This window comes from Bradysia coprophila (assembly GCF_014529535.1).
Source record: "Bradysia coprophila strain Holo2 chromosome X unlocalized genomic scaffold, BU_Bcop_v1 contig_39, whole genome shotgun sequence".
Lineage (NCBI taxonomy): Eukaryota > Metazoa > Arthropoda > Insecta > Diptera > Sciaridae > Bradysia > Bradysia coprophila.
This window is the reverse complement of record NW_023503329.1, coordinates 3,721,176-3,747,126: the sequence shown is the minus strand read 5'-3', so window position 1 is coordinate 3,747,126 and position 25,951 is coordinate 3,721,176. Positions and strand designations below refer to the sequence as shown.

Genomic DNA, 25,951 nt, shown 5'->3' with positions numbered 1-25,951 from the left:
CTAGCCTCCCTTCACAAGAGCTCGTACAGTAATTCCTCGTTAAGTTTAGCCGGTAAATTTTGACAAGTCTACCCATCACGGGCCCGTGCTATCCATTATAATTTATTATATAAAATCTGCATAGGTCCATTGTACGGAGCTATGAAATACTTCAACCGAAGTGACTGGGAAAATAAGACTGTACGAAAACGAAATGGAATAAGTCGCAGATGATGACTTATGTACATTATGTCGTAAGAATAAGAACTAACACTTAATCCTGACCAGCACAACATAAATTACTCAGAGCGAAATTGTTGCTGATGATTGTGCTCGCACAAGTAGTTCCCACTCCGAATCCTTCCTACATATCCCCAGCTGTGGTCATAACAGTCCATGGATATTGTCCATTCGTTGCATTAGTATCCGTTGAGTGTATCCTCATTTCATCAGACTGTTCGAACAAAATCTTGACGGTGTGCAATTAAATCCACTCGAACAGTTCTGTTCAGCCAATCGGAGGATTGAACTTGAAATTGCACCAAACACAATATTAGAATCAATAAATAGCGCATTTTCATGGTAGACTTACTGACCACGTCGATTCTGTGGTATTTTACAGTAGCAGTCAAAACGATCAAAAAATACGCAAAAGCACGTACGATTTAGATAAAGATTAACCAGAAAGTTGATTAAATTAAATCAAGTCAAATGTTATCGATTTCATTAACTTAGCTAATGTCTTATCAGCAGATCGTTGTAAAGATCAACTTTATTGATATTTAGTTTCAAGAAATTCCTAATTTAAGTGTATAGTACTGGTAGTTGTTACGGACAGAAAAAAAAATTGAAAGTAAAACATGAATTGAATAAGGATCCAACCGATAACCAGAACAATTATAAAATATTAACGTAACCATACTCCATACCATTTAAAACACCACATATACCTTTATGTATACAGTGGAAAATATTTCATAACATAATTATTAACGCTCATTACAGCATAATAATACATATTATACTCGCTATAAAACTGTGTATTTTAAGCATGAAGTCTTTGCAAATGATTCCGATATTTTAGTGTAACGACATCAACCAACGCTGAAAGAGAATCGTTAAAGCTCACTCTTCCTATGTGTCTCTCTGGACGATGATGTCCTGGAGAAAATACAAGCGAGAGATAGAGAGAGATGAAATCTTTGCCATTATATCATTTCCCAAATGGCAATAGGACAGCTTTCGAAAGCTCTGCTTATAGTCATGTTACTCCATCTCTGCAAATCAAATAATATAATTTGTATCATTGTGCATTGCATCCCCTTTCGCTCCCTATCCCTATCCGTCGCTCTGCTATTATTCTCTCGCAAATTGAAAATTCCATCAATTTTCTTTTCTATGACATTATTTGTATATATTTATGATCTAAAAGCATCCCAAATTTGTTATTTTCTCTTTTCAGTCAACAAGAACACCAAAATTTGTATTAAACTTCATTTCATACATAAAACTTGGATAATGCCAGGAAAATGCTCGGGAAAGTATCTGATGGCTTGGTGTTTTCTACATATTATATCGGTAAAGTTAGCGATGAAGATGAAAAAGAAGCAGCAGCATATATTCCCATAAATATAACAACGGCATCTAAAATAGGGAATACGCTGTGATTCGTGTAATAAGTTTTTCCATGAATGGCGGAAGTAATATAAATATAAAATAGATACGCAAAGTGACTAAAGTGCGACGATGAATATGGTGTTGTTGGGGAGTATGTAATGTAATGTGTGTGTGCGGGAAAAAGGGTTGAATTTTCGGTATTTTTTTTTTATTTTGGTGGGGGGAGAACGGATTTAAAATGACTGAAACAATATTTGTTTGTTATTTTGCGTTGTATTTATGGTGTTTTGTGAGTAATATGGTACTGGTTTTGTTGAGTTATAAAACTGGGGAGTGGGTTTAGTGGAAATAGTGTTGCTGGTAATTTCGGAATAATTAGTTTTTCGAAGGGGGGCTGCGTTAAATGTTCAATTAGATGGGACTGTTAAATGGGCAATTTAATTATTAATAGAATTATCGTTGGGGTGGAAGACGGTAATTGCGTATGCATACAATGTTGTTACATTAATGTTGTAGTCTGTATACGCAGTTAATAGCACAATGATACGTTGCAGTGGAACCACACATTACACAACATTATTCTTAACAAAACAACAATTTTACAAAGAATACCAATGAAAAGTTTCTTTCAAACTGCTGGCACACATATAAATTGGTAATAAATTTGTCAGATGGAAAGAAAAAATTCTCCCTTCCTTCTTTTCAAATAAATTTGTTCAAAATAAACCGAGAGATTGCATTAAATAAGACGTCTCACAAATTTGCTTTAAGTTTTCCAAAGCTTCTCTGAATCACAGAAAGAGAGTTTGACAACAAAAATATTTTCCGAGTGCGCATGACAATCCCCTAAAAAAATAAAGTTGCCGTCTGATGTCAGGGACTTGGAAAACGCTCGATATAGAAATATTGTTGCAGTCGGAAAAAAATTCTAGTCTCTAGTCAGACTTGGCCAAGGTAAGTCGAAATCAGGCTGCATCGAAATATTTTGGTTTGGAAAATCATATTTTCTAATGATGAAATTTGATGAATTTTGAAATAAAACAAAAAAAAGAGTTTAAAGTGGAAAATGGAATTTGTTTGAATCGAAGAAGAAAAACGTTAGTGGAGTGCTGGAGGACCATTCATGAATTCGAACAGAAAATGTCTAGTGTTTTGACTGTTTAGATTTGAATCGAAATAGTGACGATAAATTATAAGATAGAAATTTTCAAAGTTTGTTCAGAAAGCATGACTGAAAGGAGTGATTTTTAAAAGAAATTTGATTGTTGTTCAGTGGTGAAATTAACACGGCTATTTTATCTAAGGATTACGGAGACAACTGAGACGAGAACACATCAGACAATCTTTAGTGAGTGAGATAAGGTAAATATTTTCATTCTGGTATTTTTTTTTGTTGTTTTGTTTTTTTATTATTTTTTATTATTCGATTGAATGTTGTTCAGTTAAAGTATTATATGAGCCATACAACGAGTACCAATTCCACTTACAACATCAGATATTTATACATACCTATCTACAATATTTGTATACGGAGATACACAAGTGGTTTTTATGTTTCGCATCAAAACATCGTATAAAAGCATCCATTTTTTTACTGACATCATTTCCATAAAATTTTCACTAAATATAAAATGAATTTGATAAAGTTGAACAAGGAGAAAAAAAAATTATTTCGCAAAATTTATCGGCAATATAAAAATTTATATTGCGAAAAAAAAGCACACGAAACGTAAATGTCATATTAAAAAATGTTATGGCTTTGACGACTTACTTTTTTTCTGTATTTATATTTATTTGAAGTAAAATGTTTTTTAAAAGAACTTTGCTGTTTGGTGTGTAAACCATGGTCATTAGTAGTATTTAATGACTTTATAGCGGCATTAAGTATCGTAAAAAGTTTTCCAGTCTCAGTAAAAGTTTGGATTTGGAATTATTGAAATTGATTGATGGATTTATTGGATTCGATTTCGCAATACAGGCTCATTTTCCTAATTAAAATGGAAAGAATTTGACATTTAAGCGAACATTTATCAGATTTATTACGGTAATTGCATTCTCATTCTGGGCGGGAAAAATTTTAAGTTTTGTTTGAACTTTTTAAAAGAAAAGTTTGATTTGTCAGATACAAATTTTGTGTATTTTGTTTGTGTACGGATGTTGCATTTTTTCTACTTTTTCACTGTTTTCGTATTATTTTCTTGACACATAAACGAAGACGATTTTTAATATGGAAACGGCACTGAGTCTTTGAGCTGAACGTTCTCTGCTCTTTTTTGTTACATTATTTTTCGGGATTTCATGTACAACATTGGAGTCCCTATCAGTGTCACCCGCCCACCTGTGTGCCTGTACAAATCCATCACTTTCAGGAATTACCCGCCGAATTCTAGGTCATGCAGCTGCAATAGCTTCGAAAGTGCGAATGTCATTTTAGCATGTATTAGAACCGCTTTTTATCGTTTATGTCGACAGATATCTACCACCGACTTTACAGTAGAGTTAGCGAACTTTCGGATTGAGGAAAATCGATGTCGTAACCTAAGTAGAGTCACCTCGTTCTGAACACCACTTTTACAGTTCTCGTACTCGTAGCATAAATGGTAAAATCTGAAGTCTTAGGATAGGAATACTGAAAAAATGAAAATAGTGAACGTTTGAATTGTCTGTTTAACATTTGTTGTTGACTGCAACGACTGTAAACAAATGACGTACAAGATTTTGCATCAAATACTAGAAAATACTTTAAGCGACAGAAGTAGTAGATTTAATGATTATTCACACAACCTTCAGAAACACAAAGCAACAAATCTGCCATTTCTTGTGATTCGTTTCGTGTTTGATTCTTTTACTTCATTTGTTTTAACCTTTATTTGATATATGAGAAGACATTTTCTTCAGCACATTGCTTACTTTTATCGTTGTTGTCGACAACAGATGATTTACTGTTTAGTTTCATAGTGTTTGGAGGCAAGATGGGTATGTTTCGAACGTTCAGTTGCATTCAATTATCAATCATACAATATAAATGTGGAGTTGTAAGCCGGACGTTAGAGTTCATAGTCTAACTGAATCGTGATTATTTTATCAACAAAAAAAATGTATTTTTTAATCATCAATTTGTATACTCTGTACGAATTGAGGGTATTGCTTTTGATAAAATTATTAATGAACGTGATGTGGAAATTTAACCATACGCACACGGCAGGCGCACACAATTAATTTTAATTTTATTGCTGCATTTACGCGGCATGATGGATGGCTATTAATATTTCGTTCGAAAAAAAAGGATTTATCTATTGCCTACCACAGCGATAAAATAAGGATTCTCATACATAGATAACATGATCAAATATTACAAATTTTTCGATCGCGTCACCGAGTAGAATAATGCGTAATGAAACACATTGTAACCACAAAAGCAATTTCATTTCGCAACGTGTTGCAGTTGCATACAGCGATGCATACAATTTCGTCGCGAAAATATAACCTTTTTCCATGCAAAACATAATCATATGTACCTGCAAAAACTATTTCGCTATTTTGACGAAAAATTATATGATTTTGATCAAATAGTGTGCATTTGTATTCGCATAAAAATTCGTTCAATTCGACCACCCAAAACATACAAAAAAAGTTAATTTTTCGCAATGGAATTGCGTTTTAGTTATATATGCAACCGATAGGCGTAAAATGTGTAATGCCGAGTCGCAGCATCGAGTAACAATTAACTCATCTAATGCCCATAAAAGCTTCAATCACTCGCACTTGCATAAATAACTGGTATTTCAGTACAACCAATATCTCGAACCCTAAGTTTCAGTCAGATACTATGTACTACTCGTCATTATTTTACTTCACTCAGAGGTATAAATACGATCATGAAGACGATATTACAATTTCGAATGCATTTAAATCTTACCTAACGTCATAAACTCCACAACTTTGAGCCTCCACACGAAACTAAATTATTTTTGCTACAACTTTTCCAAATGAAGTTTGTATAATTTTATCGGTTTCTTTTTGTTGAAAGTAAAGAAAAAAGGAATTCGTAAAATCTATTTTTTAACGTTCCATTCTTCAGTTAACTTCTCTATTTATCGCTTGATTATGCAAGAAAAAGTTAAAAAAATGTTTTTCGTTGCGAAATTCATGAAAGAAAGAGAGAGAGAGAGAATAAAATCAAAAACTTTCTTAATTTTCGTCTGAGTTACTTTCCACTCTGTTAGTCGTTTTCAGCTCATTATGTCGTATAGATAAAATTGATCTTGACATCATAAAAATGGTATTAACAAAAGTATCTTGCATACCACACGTTAATCAATTTCTAGTCATGAGAAATGAATTAAAAATTAGTTTAATTATGTTTGTAACAAAAACTCATGTTTTGTGTTTTATTGTAGACAATTTAGATGGAGCTATTAGTGTTAAAACACTACATTTATGATTGCACAAAACTATCCAGGAATATGCAAGCACTTAAAGTTACATATAACATAACCAATCGTGTTCTGTATGAATGGTACACACTATACGAGTTCTATGTAACAAATTTTGTGGGTCTATAAATATTTTACATCCAACAACGTATGCATGGAGTCTCTATGTGAAGCAATAAGTAAATATACAGTATATGCATCCCGTTAATGTACTTCGTGGAGTAGTTTGATTCCGGGCTTAAAGTACGTGAAACATGTACGTAAAATAGTTATTTACAATACTACGGCATCGTTTGTCAGTTCCATCGAATATAGTGTTTGAAACTGAAACTTTGCACATTGGCAGCAACGACACAAATCAAAAGAATATTTTTCTTGAGTTGTACGTGCTATGGTCGGCAAAACTTATTTTTCCCTTTGCTGCCATCGTCGAAACAGATGAGTTTCGGTACCAATGCATGTATAAAATGTAGTGCAACTTTGTAAATTTACTGTTGGTTTGTTGCACAAAGTCAGCATAAAATTTTCGATTACACTCAAGACTTTATTATGAAAATTAGAAAAGTTGACAGTTTAATTGTTCTCATTACCGCGCCAGCGATTATTATATGCTTTACTAACAAAAGCTGCTGTGCATTGTTTCCTCTTCGCCAGACAACTATACATTTAAAATTCACGACGAAATTACAAGTATGGTGTGCATTTCATTATCATGATTTTCGAGTTAATATAAAACTTAAGAAAACTTAAAAGCCTGTCTGGATCTTACAATGTGTTTGTAGTAACATGGTAGCGAGATAGAGCAATATGGAGGAGGGCTCTCTTTGTTATTGAGTTGAATGCTTATTCACTGGGAGTCTGATTGAAATCTTGAACGGATGCTACTGCAGTCTGATTTAAATCTTCAATACAGGCGAACGAAATACGAAGTTCTACTTTGAGAGATATGAACAGTTTAGACAAATTACCACAAACGGCTTCGTTCTTTTTAAAGACTATAGCTTGAGAATCATAAGAACGGACAAGTTCAATGTTCAATTCGAGTTCTTCATTCAAAATGCGATATTCACGTTGCTATACATTCACACCAATTAAGTGCTTAACATAATGTTGGTACACATGTGTAATGAGTAGAGCGAATTCGATTAAAATGGATTGAACTGTCCGATGGTTCGAAAAATTGTTGAATTGTAGATTAATTTATCGAAAACATTTCTAATTTAGTTGAACTTAAAAGCTGTAATAATGACGTCCACATTTGAAGTAATGGGGGTTTGAGAAAACATTGACAATTGGCACGAAATGTTTTAAGTACAGGAATTGTGTGGGGGTCAAAAATCTTTGACAACTCACCTGAAAAATAATTTAATTTTAACTCGACAGATTTTGGTCAAACAAACTGACAGTGTGTAGAGCATGATCTCAGGGATATATTGAGAAGGAGATGAGGTCCTGAAAAGGGCTTCAAGATTTTCATGATGACAGGGTAGCACAAAGGATCCCATGATCTGTGTGCATTGATCAGAAATGATCACCCTAACTGATTAAATCTAAATGATCTCAGGGATCCGGTAGAGTAATTAGTTTTTCAATCGATAATACTTTGGAAAACGTTTTTTTACGTATTGATCACATCGCGATTTCAAAGTCTTATCGCTCGGCAGATATTAGTTGAAAAACTAATTACTTTACTGGAGTCCTGAGATCGCGTACTACACACTGGCAGTTTGTTTGACCAAATTGCGTCGAGTAGAATTTTTTTTTTCAGTTGACATTGACAGACGTTTATACTCAATAGGGAATATACTGGATATAGTTGGTTATACTCAGTATATGCTGTATAAGAAAAATGAAGGGAATAGCCCTAACATATTAACGAAGAGAATGGTTGGACATTGAAATCATCAAACATAAATTATTTCAGCGCCCAAACTTATGCTATATTTCATCGTAGTACAGATTGCTCCTAAGATATAGAAAGCTGGTAATATGTTTAAGCGAAATAAATTGTTTTATTATCAGACCATCGACTTCAGACATGAATTCCATATAAAAATTCAAAAACAACAAATATCTGCTTCATCAAACAACGGAATTAAATTGTTCATTGCTTTTGTTTCACAAACTATAAAATTTTTATGTTCATTTTTATGGTAGACGAGACTTTATTTATTCATTTTTAGCCAAAACATAAATTGATTAATCCTAGGAAACGAAATTGAAATATAACAAAAAAACGAAGATGACGACGACGGAAAAAGCATTAAATAACAGCAGAGTATCCGATTCCGTAAGACTTATTAGGAACAATTTTTTTTTGTTTTGAGAAGAAGAAAAAAAGATGCGAAACGAACCCTTATTCCTTGTATCTGTTCGTTCATTATATGTCAATTTAAATTTCTCTTTTTGCAATTACATCAAATATAAACGAGTGTTATTCTCCATTCAAAGTGGGTTATGATGATTGTGATATTTTCAGTATCCATCAGAGAAAAAAAAAAATAAAAAAAATAAAAATTCCCTTTTTCTCTCTCCTTTTCTTGTTGCTGATGGAAGGAAAATCTGGCGCAACAAATTTCGCTTATACCATCATAAATTCGTAGATTTTTAAACGAAACGAATAAATTCACAAAATCGATACACACACCAGAAAAAAAAGGTCAACGATTTTATCATTCCTATGTCTGTGCACAGAAAAAAGAAATTGTTATACTCAATATCATTCGTCCCATCTTTCCATCTTAAAATATTTTCATGAGAAAAAGTAAATAAAAATTATATTTTTCGAATATAATGTGTATACGTGATTGTACTAGTTCAGAATGATATCGCCGTATAGATATACATAACAGAAATATGGGAACTGTGATTGTCTATTACAGCTAGGTGGTATACATACTACTGATACCAAATTGTAACGCTGTGTATACGTATCCTGAATTTATATTTTCGATTCGCATAAAATTATGTATAGAAAGACCTTTGTACCGACAAAAATGTAAAGAAGGCTCGATCCCAAATCTTTTTACACTTTCCCTCCAGTTACAATAAGAATAACAGACAAAAAATAGGGATGCTGGTAGGCTTCATTTATCTTTGTTTAAAAATTATGGAGAAAACTTTTATGTCTTTTCCACGTGTAAGTAACGCCATTTCCTTTTAATAAAAATGTAAAATACTCGGACTAATGTAGCACCAGTCTCGTGATAGTAGTAGTAGCATAGAAATTCATAATATCATCTTCATCCAACTTTTGGGCTTAGTAACCTGTAAAGAAGGTAACTCTGTTCAACCCTCGTTTTCATTCGGAATCGATATTTTTTGTCTGCAGTTTTAGGGGTCGTCATGTTTAAGGGAATATGGTCAAGGGCCTGTTCAAGTGTGAGGAGTCATGTTAAAGGGAAAATCGTTGATGACAAGGAAATGGTGTAAGATGGCTACCCTCCAATGACTAGGCTACGTCGGGAAGCTAGAACCACTTGTCCTCTATCAAATCCAAGTATAAACCATTTGCTCTATTGAACTATTTCAGTGGCTAACAACGAAGAAAACTCGTGTGTTCGTGTGCTGCTACAACATCAATATGTGGAGATTCCAGTGAATGGTTCGAAATCATTGTATCCTGCGCATTGTGGAATTTTCATGTTTAAATTGATACTAGAAGGAATTAACACATGCCATAACAAAATTCGATGTTGACCTTGGTAGCGCAAACATTATCGACAACGAAAACATACGAATCCAAAACGTTCAGAACAGAACATTTTCATTGAACAGTTCAAATCTTCCAAAATAAAACCACACCGAATCAGATTTTCACAACAGTCATAAACCCTTCTTTGTACAATTTTTTGGCGCACCCTTTCATTAGAAGACAATACTTGGGTGTTTAAACCAGCTTTTAAAAATAGCTTCTCAACTTTATTGTATAAAACATAAAGAAGCACGTGTTAACATGGACAAAAAGTTTTTGATGAACTTATGCGAGCTGGTGGGCATAGTTTAACAGAATTAATTGCATTCATACTTTGAGAAGGAATAGAATAACTCAAAATTCCACACAAAATTTAGTGTTCAGTCTGTTCTAGTTAATTAAGATTTTCATGAACATTTTTTGAAGTATTAGCAGTTTGACATTTTACTTATTCTTGTAAACCGTGACAATGCATGGCTAGCTATCTATACAAACTGTACAGATTGTATGTACATTAGCCCTTTATAAGATCATATTTAATACCTATACCATGCTAGGAAGCGCTAGGAAGGTACTAGCAAGGTTGAATGTGTGATGGCTGTCACAGTCCTCAGACATTGCAGTAAATTCAATAAATCCATGTGCTTAACAGCAATTTGGATCTTCTAATTTGTCTGAGGGCTGACTTGATCTATCCTTGTTAGGCCATTACGCTCAAAATTGAAGTCGTAGAACAAATGTGATTCGGTATCAAGTAGAGTAATAATATAGGTTTCAAGTCGAGACCCTAACCTGTACTGATTCTCGCACAGGCTGTCGGAGTCTGAGAAACTAAATCATTCGCTAAAAAAAGCCTGCGTTAGGAAAATAACTGTTTTTCCACAAAACTTGTAGTTCCGTCATTCGAAAAAAGTATGTTCACATTCACAGTCCGCAACAAGACACTTCTAAATGAATATGAACATAAAATATCCTGAAAACTTATTTTGTTTATGTGATTAAGGAACGGAGTAGCACGAATACCGAGAATATATTTATTATAGTGCTATATCGTTCGTAGTGTGTGTACTTAAATTGGATTACTGTGCCAGTTGAACTTAAAATGGTTTAGTTTCGTGACAGATTTCAATGAAAACTTTTCAGATAAAATGTTTTTTTCTATGGAAAAGCTAGAATTAATGCTACAGCATATAACGGTATTCATCTGGCATTTAGTAACCTTTCTACATCATCTGAATAATTTAGATGCGTAAAATTAGAATTATATCCCTGATCGCAAAAAAGGTATGCGAAAGTTTTAACCACACTAGTCCTTGAATAATATATATTTGACTACAAAATCCATGTAACCATATTTCACTAGATGTAGAGAGGTCGTCTACAATAATTTGTAAAATCCTTAATGATAGCTGGCTGATAAAACACACGAAACACTGAAAATATGATTCTGTGTGGTTTTCTATTCTGAATGTTTCATGTTTCGTATGTTCCCGATGCCGCTAATCTTTGTGGTACCAAGGTCAACTTCGACTTTAGTTAAAAAGACATTTGTTAATTGCTGCTCGCACAAATGGAATTGAACAAGAGACAATGACCTTGAAACAGTTGATTCAAGTTAGTCCATAGTCCACGGATGTATTTTCATTACTCAGTCCACAAATTTTCCTTCTATTCGAATGACTATGATGATCATTCCTAATCATTAGATTACCCCTCCATCAAATCAGTCGAATGTTCTGATTAATGTTTCCGTTATTTCAATCGTTATTGCTGCCTGGATATTGTTCCTATCAACAATTGGTCACGTCAATATTATCAAATTGACATCAACGTCCACACCATTGATGAATCGAAAGACGGAAAAAAAAAACAATTCTGCAGCTCCTTCTGCCCCCTTCCCACCACATCACTCCACACTGTTTCCGTTCAAATACATTTATATGCAATAGCTATAATGCAAGATCATGTCAATGCCCATGAATTGTTGTTATTTATCAATGTAAGAAGTAAACAACAGACAAGATAAATGACTGACGAAGAAGAAATGCTCGGGGAATATAATAAGATTTCGTTAAAGAATGTGGAGTTACATTTTGAAAATAATATTTTCTCTCTGCTGACATTCGCAAAGTAATTCAATATTCCCAGGGTCTCGTGAAGTGTTTTTCAATAAAAAAAAATTACTTTCGAATCATCCAAATTTGAAATGAACGATTCATCACAACGCAGAACTAGAGCAATGGAATCAATAGTGCCTTGGAAGTGTTTACTTAAGCTATTAGGCGAGATAGAAATCTCAAAATCCCCTCTAGTGCTATTTATTGTTGGTTCATATTAATTAAGTCGTTTGTGGTTCGTTCATGTGTAACATCAGAAAGCATTGAGGGCAGTGTAAAATCATGGTAACCGTATCCAAATTTGCAGACATTTAGCAAGCGTCACTTAATATTTACATACACTTCCTGCAGTTGTTTCCGTTCTTGTGTAAATTGTACGAGTAATTTTGTTCGCGTTGAATAAACTGACGAGCGTTTGTTTTAAAAAAAAAAGGATAAAAGATATTCGAGAACAGCCTCTTGTTGGGCGAACAGATGTGAAATTCAATCGAAAACAATGGAAAGATGAAGCGCAGAAACAGGGGATCAAATATAACAGGGTTTTGTCTTGTCAAAGTTCAGTCTGACCTGATAACTATTTGACTTAACCTGAAGAAACCTAGGATCATCATACAAGGCAAGCTTTTTATGTGAGATCAGACAATTCTCTAGAAAAATATTTTAGCTATCAAACCGAGTGATTCCCACAACCGATTGAATTGAAAGGTTATATATTTGACGACTTCAAACTGAAAGCGCCCGCTCTCTAATAAACACTACTTGACTCATTTTTATTTATCGTTCAAATATGTCAATGTTATTTCATCGCATCTCGTGCAAAATGTCATCTTCTTTCGAGCGAATAGTTTTGAGAAAATCCTCATCTCGACCGGGTGCATAAGTGAGAACATATATAGTTACGTTGTTCATCCATATAGGATAAACGTAACAAGGTTTGTTCGTTCTCCTTTATCGGTCGAGAAGTTTTTTTTTTGCTGCCGCTCTGCATATAATACACTTTATATCATGAGGTCGTTCAGTACATTAAACACGAACTTTCGACAACGGCAAAGTACAAGTTCTATGACAAGGTTCTGTGCATGCCGATGTCGTTCAAGAAGTCGGTAGGTATAGGATGTACTTAACAAAAATTTTCTATATAAAAATCACCTATGTACACGTACATGACACCGTTTTATTAGGTCGAGTAAACATTAGAATGGCTGCTTGCATGAGTATATACAGCGGATTGTATCTAAATAAACTAAGGATTTTTGAAAGGTATCCCTGTGTATGTTCTGTGTATAAAATGCAAATAGAGTATAGAATGATATAGTGTATATAGGAATATGCTTGTAACCAATCTTAGTTGCTAAAGTTATTAAAGTCAATTTTTTTTTAAATTTGTCTCCGAAAAGGGAAAATATATATGAAAAAAAGAGGAGAGCATTAAGTGATCACGTCTGTATGTATATATGGTTAAATATGAACGTGAGTAATGTAGTTAAACTTCAAACATAATGCCGGATTATACTTCTCGTGTATTTTAAAATTTCGTGACTGAGATAATAAAAAACTTTTTCGTATTTTTTATTCTGTAATATCTTTGCATAGGCAAATCATTACGTAATGGAAGTTGTAGGTGGGCATTACTGAAAGCTTTAGCGTTTTCTTTTCTTTTCATTTTTTTTTCTCTCTGCGTAATATGTGCGTGAGTGTCTGTGTAATGTTAAAATAAATTGTAATTTTGTAAGTGGTAATATACGGGCCTTGGCTGGGGCACCGTTCGTATATGGAATCTCATTTATCATTCTTGTTATATTCAACAAAACAGTACTCATTTCAAATCGTCTGGTTGAAGTAACGTTTTAATGGGAATTCATCGGAATTTAGAAACGATTTGGAATTGATGCGTTGTTATTAGCGAGCAATATGGAAAATTCAATCGAGGATTTTTCAAAAATTTCATTCTATCGAAAAACGTTTTGAATTAAAAAGCAAATAGAATCATTTGGTGCGTCTGCTATTTGAATAATCTTATTGTCACAGAACTAAGGTGATTATGATAAGTAATCCCTCTATGGTGGCTGCCTGTGCTAAATTAAATATGGTTGAGAATTTGGAAATTGCAAAGCAGATCAAACATCTGAGAGCTACGATAGACAATTAATTTCTAATTATAGCCATTGAACGGAGCGTGTACGCACACAAAAAGTCAAGTTTCAGCCAGCAAAATAAATGTCATAGTAATGATCTATAAGTCTTCTGTGGCATTACGTCACACTTCAATAATTGCTCATCCCATCACTTTGATTATTGTGTAATCAAGCATCGTTGGACATGATACAAAATATACAAGAACTATCCTCACCCACATACCGTTTGTATTGGATGCAGTAGAGTGACCCAGTATATAACTGAGAGTGTTATAACAATTTCGATATTTGTTTTCAAAGTGAAACGGAAACTTTTGACCCTCTATCTAATAGAAATAGTAACATTCAAAGGAGATAAACCAAACGACGATTAGAAATGATTCTCACATAAAGGTAAAGAGAAGTATGGTAGGAAGGGTAATTCGGTTTCTTTTTGCATTACTGATGGTGGAAATGGAATCATCGAAAATTCGAAATGTGTAACATCAATCCTTACATTACATTGTAATTTGAGGATGTAGTTGATCATTTCAAGACTTTGAGGATTTCTCAGGGGTCTGGGGTTCTTTGAAAAGCTACAAAAGAAAAATGATCGTTTATTTTGAGTGACTACGACGACAATAACGTTAGTCTGGAGACCTAAACATTCTAAGCAGACTGTTACAATCAGTGATAGTACTAGAAACTCTGAAACTCATAATCTGCTAATACTAATTAAATGTTCACATTATCCTAATATCCTATTCAATCCGTGAATTTCTGAGATACCTCGAAATCCTTACACTTTCCCACCCAAAATATCACAACAAGATAAACAAAATTCGTTTATTGTTATTGTTTCGATTAAGACGATCAACGTAGGCAAAAAAAAACAAATTCACTTCTAAGTATTTAACTTTCACTCAATAGACGTTTCGTCCGCACAAATCAGACCTTTTGATCCTTTTGTATATCCATTTTCCATTCGTAAAATGTCCTAATCTGTTTGACATATTTGACCCAGATAAATATATTATCGAAAACCTTTTAACCAATGTCTAACCTTAAATTTCATTTCATTGAAAATACATTTTGATTCCACCACATCCTTCGGATACTATAAGGTTACATAAATAAACATATTACAATACATACGGTTCAAACAGCTATAAAAATATGATTTTTTTTTCTCTTCCTGCTACACTTTTTCTTCGTCTCTCTTTCCCTTTACTTATCCGTGTTGCCGAGTTTTTCTGTTTCGCATTATTAGTTTTGTGTGTGTGCTTTTTTTCCTTCTTTGCCACTCTGGTTTATACACGGGAAAAATTGCCGTTATATCCCATCTATGGAACGATGAACGCTGTACACATTTTTCTGTAATATATTTCAGCAAAGCCATAACCGAACATCAACCGGTAATATTAATAAAAATAAACTCATTTATTTGGAACAAGAGGAGAAAAAAAGCTTTTCATTTATCAGCAATATTAGATTTTCATTTATTTCATTTCCTATACCGAAATGTTGCTTCGACGGGATGAATTCGACTATTAAAACTTGATATGAGTGTGCTAGGTCAACTGTATGTGGGTACAAAAATACTAGAAAACATATCGTGTATGATGTCTGGAGGGTTATACCCGTTGGCAGGTATATAATGCTTTTTGCTGGACTTTTTTTTTGCGTGTGGATAAACTGAGATACTAATATGTTCAAGGTTTCGTGAATTGATCCCACTGAGATATTGTACTCGTTTTTCTTTTATTGTTCTCCTACACCACTATTCGGTAGACGATCAAAGAATTTTATTTGCTAACGGAAACGTTTAGAATAGAAAATTGCAGCAAGAATTTAGGTTGAAGACATCTTCTTGTTATATTGATGTCTTGCCATAAATCGTGTCGGGAGAACCATGAGGAAAATATTTAAAAAAAAAAATTGGAAAAAATGTAGAATCGATCGTAAGTCTGACAAAAGAAATTGTCGTAGGTCAATGACTGAAAATCATACAAAAATCATTACCTAATAATCAAGACATTTATGTGTAGTTCAACCATACCTCCGAAGTAAATCTAACATCAAAGATTTATATTCTTCACAATACCAATAAACTAGCTACCATTAATCGATTTTAGAACTAAGTCTAACAGCTGCTTACCATATGGGGTCCAGAAGAAACAATTTTTTTTTAAGTTTCCCTCGGAAAATTTTCATACTTCTGCCACTCAAAGGAGGTGCAGCTTAAACTATGAACTTGTGAACACCTGTTAACAATAAAGAGCATTCCACTGGGAACGTTCGGTTTTAATGTATGGAGAAGAAGGGTATTTAGTTAACAGTGTCGTAAATCATCATTAGTTCGTATATACTTCGAATCACACCTGGGCCGGGGGATTAAAATTTTATTAAAAGATTAAAAGCCAACACTGTAATTTCGATGTATACGTGAAAATCTACTTCCAAGCTTTAACTAGTGGAATTTAGAGCTTGTGGTTTGTCTGAGTCAACACTTGGCAAGTCTAAACTTAAATGAGTTTTCCTAATTTAGCGACTGCATTGTATTGTCAAGAATATACCCTTTTTATACATGATTACCGTATGTATGTACAATGTGCATCCAGGACAGCCTGATTATTCATGTAAGATAATTCTAAATTAATTGGCAATGTTCGTAATACAAAGGCGATTGAAGCAATGCACTAATTTCAACTTATCGATCATGTATCAATCGATCATTATCGACATTAAACCAATATAATAGCACGGAATCGAAGTCGTACAGTCCATTATGTGGATAGCCAATGTATGCATCCACACTGTATCGAGTGTCATGCTTTATGCTGCACCCCCACATCATAATTTAAAATGTGACAATTTCACACTAAATCACCCTTATCAATTCTGTTGTGTTATGTTATCATCAACCAATTGTGTCTCCGCTGTTGATTGTATTTAACATATAACAACAAAGTACACGCTCCAGCTAGTACATTTACCAATCCTATATGATCTGTATGACAATGAAAACAGTGTTTTGTTAGCTTAGATTTGACAAAGCATACATTTTGTTCTGAATGGAATGATACACACAACACACGCTGAAGAATTCCATACAACATTTGCGTTATGTGTGTAGTATAGTATCCAGAGCGAAAGGGATAATGATAAATATAATGTTTGCATCATCAAACAAAGTATGTCGCGCAGATGAATTATTCTTTTGTGTATTGTACCGTAATTATTGTTCTCATGGGGGTGGATGCACTGCATATATGCACATGGTACAACTAAACTTGTAGTTCGATTGTTATCAAGTTGATTTTACTAGTTATTAAGTATGCACATTGCAGAGTGTGTACACATACGCTAATATGGAGTGCTAGTAGATAAATGGTAGCTTTTCAAAAGCAAATTGATTAAAAAGTCATTGTTGCTTTATCATTGGCACAGTTCGGGTGACTGTGTTAGGCCAGTGTTTTTGTTTGCCACATTCGATGTGGACAGACCATGTGAGTGCATGGTGACCGTGAACTTATGTGAGACATAGATCGAAGGAAGAGAACTGCATTTGTGAACTCCAACTCCTTCTTATCTTTGAAATTATCAAACAACACCTAATGATGCTAGTGGAGACGAGGAGTGGAGAATCTTAAAAAGTCTCTCTCAACCAACGAAAATCACTCTGAAATTATTTGAAAGAAAATTCTTTCATCAGGAAATCCTCAGGAAACTAAAAAAATCTTTGGAAATCCACGAATATCCTTAAGACTTATAAAGGGACTCCTTAAAATCCAGCACAAACAGTAAATAAGATAAGTAAATAATATAAAATCCTCAAAATTTTCTTTTTGAATATCCTATGTCAACGATATATGCAACTATCCGCTCCTCGAGTAGAGGAGCAAGCAACAATTTGACTTTTCCATAAGTAAGAATTAGCTTTTAAAACATAGCTTCATCCGAGCTTCAGCTCATACCACACTTGGTAAATATCACTGGAATGCAGAATTTACAACAGCTGGTGTTCATGCTATTGTTTATATGAGTAGTGTGTTAGCCAGTTTATTCATTGACGTCACCGCTCTAAAAGCTTGAGTTTTACCCTAAATATGGTATTGAAACTTGACAGTGTGTTGACACTGTAAAAATCCATTTCTGTTTGATAGCTGTCGACTATGATCACTTTTGCTTGAAGTGCGGTGTCGACACATCATGTGTAATTGTGATAACAGACAAATTATGCACTGCAGTGCAATTTACACAGAGTAGCTTATAATCTATTGTCTAATGTATCAACTGTATCACGATCAGTTCGTAAAAGGAAAATAAGAAACCCCAATAGTGCACACACTTCGATCTAATTAAATAATGTTTGCATAGTCGAGCTGTTCATTTAAATGAATTATCGGTCGATGGAAACAGACGTTAATTTTATAAAGAGCAAATAATATAAGTCATAATGATTGCAATAAAATGTGTCACGTTTCGACTATTCGGCATTCACTCTTTAAAGCTTTAAATTTCTGCATTTCCGACTTTCTGTGCTTGTGTTTTGGGAACCATCAAGAGGGATTCTTCTGAACAACAGAAGACTGAAATTGAACGCATTTTCTATTGGAATTTTTTATATGTGCCCAGTAAGGTATTCAACCCCAGAAGCCCAAACCACTTTCAAAAAATTTCTACCAAGCTTGTATGGCTATTGTGAGGCGATCAAAAACCGAAAAATTGCACTTTTCTTACAAGAATTTCTCCAGTTATACGAGCCGTACAGGGACATCCCACGCGACCACATACGTTTCGTGTACCTTGAGAAATTTCTGTAAGAAAAGTGAAAGTTTACAGTCTTTTTCGGTTGGAAACTTCAACTGTGCATATCTCAGTGTGGAACCCAATAGGACCCTGTGTGCTCCGGAAGTACATGCAATTACCTTTCTAATGACACCTCACACGACCCTGTACGGCTCGTGTAAATGGAGAATTTTTTGTAAGAAAAGTGCAAGCTTTCGGTTTTTGGGTTTTGGTTTGGGCTTCTGGTGTCGAATTACTGGGCACATATAGAAAATTCCAGTAAAGAAAACGTCCGATTTCGGTCTTCTGTTTTTCAAACAAAAAATTTGATCCAATCAACACCGAAATTACGCACATTAATCTAAACTCCCGTTCAATTGAGAGAATAAATAAGGATAAGGATTAACTGATGATGGATTTTTCATCGAACAAAGTCAATTTACACATAAGCCAATATTGACACCCCCGTCCATCCGTCCCCCACTCTCGAATAATAACCAATGACATACGAAACTAAAAATTTATGAATATTCATCGTTTAGTCCCAATTAAATGATACAGAACGACATCGTCCAATCATGCTGACTATTTTTTTTTATATAGCTATTTTATGATTCGATGGCCAGGGGATTTGTTACGCTCCAATTATTCATTATTTTTTAGCCGAAAAAAAAAGAATCGAGATTTATACATTATACACAGAACAATAATGTAAATGATATGATTTGTATGTTGGCTGTGCGATTTATTGTTGTATTTTATGGTTACGGTTTTTTTTCCCTCTCCCAGTAGCACCAGCACCAGCTCTGGAATTTATTAAATAAAATTTATAATTTTTTTCGTTTTGGTATTTTTTTTCGTTGATGGCTATAATGTGTAACAGCATAGCGTATGTAATTCGCGAATAAAGATTTCAAAAATGTGGGAGGATTATATAGAATATAAAGTGTAATATATTTATTTTATTACTAGGAAGGGATATGATTTATGCTGGGTGCTTCGAAGTTTTAAAGTATTCATACATTTAACTGGAATATTGTTTGGATTAAATTCTTTTCATTTTTTTGGAGAGGGATCAACCACAGTTGTACTTATTATGTACATATACATAAAACAGCGATGCATGCATAAAGCACTTGTGAATGAAACAAACAGAAATATAAATATTAAGTGAGGGGATTAAAATGCAAGCAGATAAATTCCTCAGTGCTTTTAAGTGTTAATGGGATTATTAGGTACATATGAAATAATGGGTCTACTGTCAGACATGATCAGATCTTTTAAGATCCTAATTGTTCCTCTATCGAGATCGCTTCCGATTTTTTGTCTAGAAATTAACTTCCCAATTATCCCGTAATATTTAAATATAAAATCAAATCAAGATCGAATCAAACACTAACTCAGTACTTCGAAATATGAGCTCTGTGCCAGTATTCAATTTATATCGAAATGTCTGCTCAAACTAATGAAGTAGTAGATTTGTCATCAAACATCAGATGGTAGTTTTTAATATTCTATTGGAATACGCTTGCCATATTTAGAAAGATAGATTAAAAATAGTAGACATTGCACGATGCGAAAGTAATTCTTACAAGAGGTAACGATTTTTGTGATAAAAGCACACTCACAAATATTTTAGTTGAGCAACAAACTTCGGTAACTATCCTTTCGTCTACGGTTTGTACATTCAGTTCGTACATATTGAAAATCAGAAGTACGTTGTTTTTTATGTAATGGATCATTTTCGCAGGGGGCAAGCTGCTACGTAATTGTCAACTTTCGCATGGGTTAGGATATAACACCATAAACTCTTTCAGTTTGGACTAAAAACATGGTCGCATCGCAAATGATTAGCTTGATGATTAGTCGTTGTTAACTTATTGAAAGTGGTGTATTTCACGTCGATTTTCGTTTATGGGGAGTACGAGTAGAGTCGGCCACGTGACAGCATCAATTCAAATTGCGAATTTGTCAACAAAAGTTTCAATGCATCGAAAATGTACACGACAATTTGGGTCCGAATCAAAGTTCAAGTATGCATGGCTGTTAATGTTACTGCTTCATAGCACATCAGCATCTTTCTCTCAATGCTCAATCTCAATTTCATTTCTCTTAAAATAACATTTTTTTCTAACCTACCAAAGGAAGTTCCAAAATTATCCCAGGTGCTCAACCGTTATTTTTCCATTGACTTTTTTCAATTGGAACAACCACTCACGTTTTGTGAAATCGACGAAGAAAAGAAAAATTCGACGCAGCACTCTACACTCTACAACTTCTGACTTGGGTTGTTCTTTTTTTTTCTTTTCTTCACTATATCTGTCTTGTCCTCTGTTGTGTGTTGATATGGATGATATTTATTACATGTTGTTGACAAGTGTTCAAAAGTTTTGCGGGAAAGTTTCGAAGTAAAGTTTCATAAGTAAGAGCGGAGTGTAGTATATATTAATCTAATTTTTGGTTTACGTCTTTTGACAATCAAGTCAGAGTCTGTACGTATGCTGCCACTGTTGACATATCGGTTTGATTAACTACGAGGAAAGTTTAATTTTGAATTAATTATTCGTCTTGGATTGTCGTGGACATTTTAAGGGTACGTATAAACGGGAAGAGCATATTTTGATTGCGTCGACGCTCAAAATTGTTTTCCGAAAGCTGCTGGTCTGTATATAATTGGATATATGCTGCTATCGACCCAGTGTGGGTATAAGCGAAAGAAAACTTTTATTATTTCCAATTACTTTCACATAATTTACTGTGTCCTACAAAATTAATTCACATTTAAATGAGATTATATTGTCCACAGATCCATGAAAAGGCCATTTGTCGATAAATTTTGAACACAAAACGAACATAACTTCCGCATTAAATTAAATTAGTTTATAAATTCCTCACCATTTAATCTAACCCAAATTCGAAACTAATTCCTAGGCACACAGAAGTTAGTTACACATTACACACAGTCACCCAAAAATATCTCTAGATATAAGATATGTGTGTTGGATCTAAAATTCATTGTAAAATTTTCCTTTAAGATAACATGTATTTTATGTACAAAGATACCGTATACCACCATCATCATCATCATCGTCGCCGATGTCGTGTTCCCATCTCCACCTTCTTGTAACTACAATATTTATGTGTATCGAAGAAAGTCCTCCTATATGTTGCGGTAAACTAAAGATATAGTTTTAATGATACCACATACGCACACACAGTGTTTTTCTACATCCAAAATGTTTAACCATATCCCAAGAAGATGAAAAAACATCGGGGTTCATGGATTAGATATTTCAATAAATATTCCCTCCGAAAACTATATTTCGAATTGTTTTCTTGCAGGAGATAAATGTTTTGATAAAGCTGTAAGTTTTCTGGGGGAAAAGGCCTTTACCGAGGTGGGGTTCATTATTATCCAACAAAAAGAAGAAAACATTTCGTTCGCCCACCCCAACCCGATACTCTCTATCCGTCTTATTGTTGTGTATTGGCAGAGATTGAAGGGAAAACGCAACGAAACAATATAATATATCGCTTTTACAAGTTTTAGTTCAGCATAGTTTAAGCAGTGTAACATACATCCTCCTCATCATCATAATGCTGTATATATCGTTCTAAGATTAAAATCAATTGGAAAGTTTGTTTGGTTTTGGCAAAGTGTTTTGTTTCGAGTGGTTAAAGATTTGAGCATCTAACACTTAAGTACACAACAACACACACATGATGTAATATCCATTTAGGGTGATATGGAAAATAGATTTTCTAAAATATTTCATTTTATTCAATTATACTTAAGTACGACAGCCCTTGGAACGGAGAAGAAAATTTTATTTCATTTTTTTTTGTGTCGAGTCATATTTATGTATGTGGGCAATATGTGTGTGGGAATGTTCCATGAGATTGAGAGAAAACATATTTTCCTTTTGCTGACTAAATTCGCTTGATGTGTTACACCGTTACACACATTTATTGTAGCGAAATCTTTAGCATTACAATTCATCTTGGGGTATTTTTTTTATTTGAGTTTTATTGTGCTCATTGTAATGTGTTATATTTGAATAAATGTATTTTGATAAAAATGGAATATATCTCTGGGGGAAAATATCGCTTTGTTGCGAAGCGAGGATAAAATAACATTTTTATGATTTATATTGTGATATAAGTGAACTGAAATCAGATTGTATTGCAATGTTCTTTCATCTGTGTAAGAACGCATCCTTATTATCTACACTTCAAAGGGCATATACATTTCGACTTTAGACGGGAAATTTCCTTTTTTGCTTTTCGGCAACTTTGATCGTTAGTTTTTGACATAACAAAGTCGTATAACAACGTCTCGAAAATCCTTTGCGACTCAAATACTGTTCCATTATTTTTGGGGGTAGGTAAAAAAGCAATTCGTTTTTCCTTTCATCTGGCTTTTCACGTTCGTGCACTTCATTCACAGTTCGAAAAATAAAGATTTAACATTTGAATAAGTTTAATGCTAAAGTCATGCGGGCAAATAAGGAACATTGGTGTCTCCATGTCACTCAGTATGCCAAATTTTGAGTCTTTATCATTCCAAACAAAACAGGTGGTGTATAATTCAAGCTCAGGTAAACAAAAATAGGTTAGGTCAGGTTTTCCCCTCTGTAAATTCACACTGTTCCAAGGATTACGTTGTTTGCTATCAATGTTTACATGCTTAGTTTATAGAACAATAATTTCTTCAGTTCGAAGGCAAATATTGTCATCTTGTGACATTTTCAATTAATTTTTGTTTAATCCTTTGTCTAAAAATCCTTTATTTGCGCTTTTCGGTAGTCCAATGAAAATGACGACGTCGATACGGTTTTCTAATACAAGTAAAGTAAATTTTCTTTGTAAATTTTCTAATACTATGTATGCGAGTAGTTTGCTATTGATAAGTCAGCTTAGTTTTAGAAATGTAATGTACCACTCGCCCATTGCTCGGGACAGGTAATAAACACATTTTTTATAATTCACTTCCTCCGAATGCTGGTGCAAAAAACTTTTCCTTCAAACATGGTCCTAATTCCCCCTGAGGTGGTGTGACGTCATTTTCGTTAACCACCTCCAGGGCGGGATTAATGTTATGAAGAAGTGAGAGCCGATTTCATGAGCAGACTAGATTCGTTTATAAACGTTTCAATGCAACAACAGATTTTTTTGTTGGTTTTGTGCTATCGGTATTTTTTATGTTTATTGTTAGTCTGGCAATGAATGAAATAGCGCGACATATATGTTGTGAAATTATACATTAATTTAGAATAATCTTTTGATATTCAAGAATTTGAAAGTTGTCTTTTCTGGAACCTTTTTGGTTTTGAACTGTCAGGTCCTTGGGTGGGAAAATGTACTCTTAACAACAATATTCTGGGTGGATAGGCAATAAAACAGCATACATTGGATGCTGCTTGGTAGTTCATAACACTCGGAAACAATTTTGTGAACTTGCCAACTCACTCGTGTGGTTTTAAGCAACTCGCTTTGGAAACGGTTATTTTGACTCGTGTTGTTGCATACCTCCCCTTCGGCTCGGTGCAAACTCTACACTTGTCAAAATAACCGTTTCAAAAGCTTTTTGCTTAAAACCATACTTGTGAGTTCAGCTCGTATCACAAAATTGATCACTCATGTAATGAACTACCTCCGCAGTATCCAATGTAACCTAACGAGCGAGTGACAAGGTTTTCACTAGTTAGGGAATAGCCAGACTACCTCACTAGTAAAGTAAAAGACATTACATAACTCGGAATAAAAGTGAAAAGTCAACTTTTCATCCTTTGTTCTGTAAATAACTATTGATACAATAGTATGGTTTGGAGGTTATTTTTTATAAGAATTCGTGTTTAATTTAAAGTTAACTGTTCTTAATTAGAGAATAGAAGCCATAAATAGTCGACATGTGTGACAATAAATCGAACACGACAATGTGGTATTCTGATCTATAATCTTTTTAAGGGACCTTTTCGTCTACTTATAATCATTCAATCATTTACGTCCAGTTCAATCGGCTTATAATATTGTAATACGCTTACAATAAAACAAACATTTTCCGACTAAGTAGCTCAAACAAAGTAGAAAAGAAATAATAATTCTTGCTGATTAACTACTAGCTTCCCATAAGTTCATTTAAATGGTAGACAATGGGGATACGGTACACTTTGTTTGTCATCATATTTATAAAAATTGCTATTACAAATGTGTCTACTTAAAAAAGTGCTCGTCCCGGAATAATGTGTGCGACTCATTCAACCCGATAACCATTGCATAATACATAGAATAGCTTACCCATCATGAAAATATAATATCTTACAGAATGGCATTAGTATATACACAAAAAAGATTGTTAAAATGATATATCACGTAATCCTGTTGAACACAACTTTCTCTTTAGATTTATAATCCCCTCAACCAGAGCTCGACCCAGACCATACGTAAATATAATATAATTTAATTCGTGTTAATTAATTTCGACGGAAATATATGTTGGTTGTGTAGATAATAAACATGATGACGAAGTGATAAATTTGAATAACATTTATTTGATATATGTGTGTGTGTGTGCATAAGGCAAAGGCATATGAATGGTTGGTTTTTCTTCTTTGCTTCTGTTTTTTTTTTGCTTCCAATATTGTTACATTAGGAGGGATTCTTTTGAATTTCGACTGACTGAAATCGGCGCTATTTATTCCGCGACTTTTTTATACATGCCTAGTTAGGCCTTCGTGCCTAGGCCCCAAAACAAGTCTCAGATATTTTTGATCTTCCATACATGGCTGGTTGTAAGTGGCCGAAAGTCGGAAAATGGAGTTTCGTAGTCCGGATCTCATTTCCGTAAGGTAAAGAGGACATGTGCGTGTATGGGTTCGTTAGAAAGCTAATTTCAAGTACTACCGGGGCAAATATTACCTTCATAAAATTTGATGATAAACGGCCGAAAATATGACTTCCGGGAAATTTCTCAAAATCTATGGAACCTCGGTGAACTTTGACGAGTGGTGTGACCTCACTAATGCATTTATTTGATTAAATTATTACTTATTATGAATGTGGAAGACCTCAGCTTTACAGCGATACGCATATTTAGTAGTTTGGCGGAGTGAAACACACAGTTTTCATCTGTTACGTAGTCACGTTCCAAACTACTAAATATAGGTATCGGTGTGAAGCTGAGGTCCTCCACATTCATAATAA

The 25,951-nt window shown here is 33.9% G+C and overlaps 2 protein-coding genes and 1 long non-coding RNA gene across 3 annotated transcripts in view; 1 reads left to right on the top strand and 2 right to left on the bottom strand.

Annotated features, from left to right (window-relative positions):
- The window catches only part of LOC119069857 (protein timeless homolog), a 241,190-nt gene that overhangs the window by 116,791 nt on the left and 98,448 nt on the right, over positions 1-25,951 (bottom strand). The window lies entirely within an intron of this gene.
- Positions 115-24,003, bottom strand: LOC119069862. The gene is made up of 4 exons (XR_005086419.1): positions 23,990-24,003; positions 10,377-10,391; positions 4,080-4,082; positions 115-216 (listed from the first exon to the last, which is right to left on the bottom strand). It is a non-coding gene; the product is annotated as an uncharacterized LOC119069862 (long non-coding RNA).
- LOC119069856 overlaps positions 2,498-25,951 on the top strand; it is a 42,210-nt gene continuing 18,756 nt past the window's right edge. The window contains exon 1 of the mRNA XM_037174031.1: positions 2,498-2,958. The gene's annotated coding sequence lies outside the window, so the exon portion shown is untranslated. The remainder of the gene's footprint in view (positions 2,959-25,951) is intronic.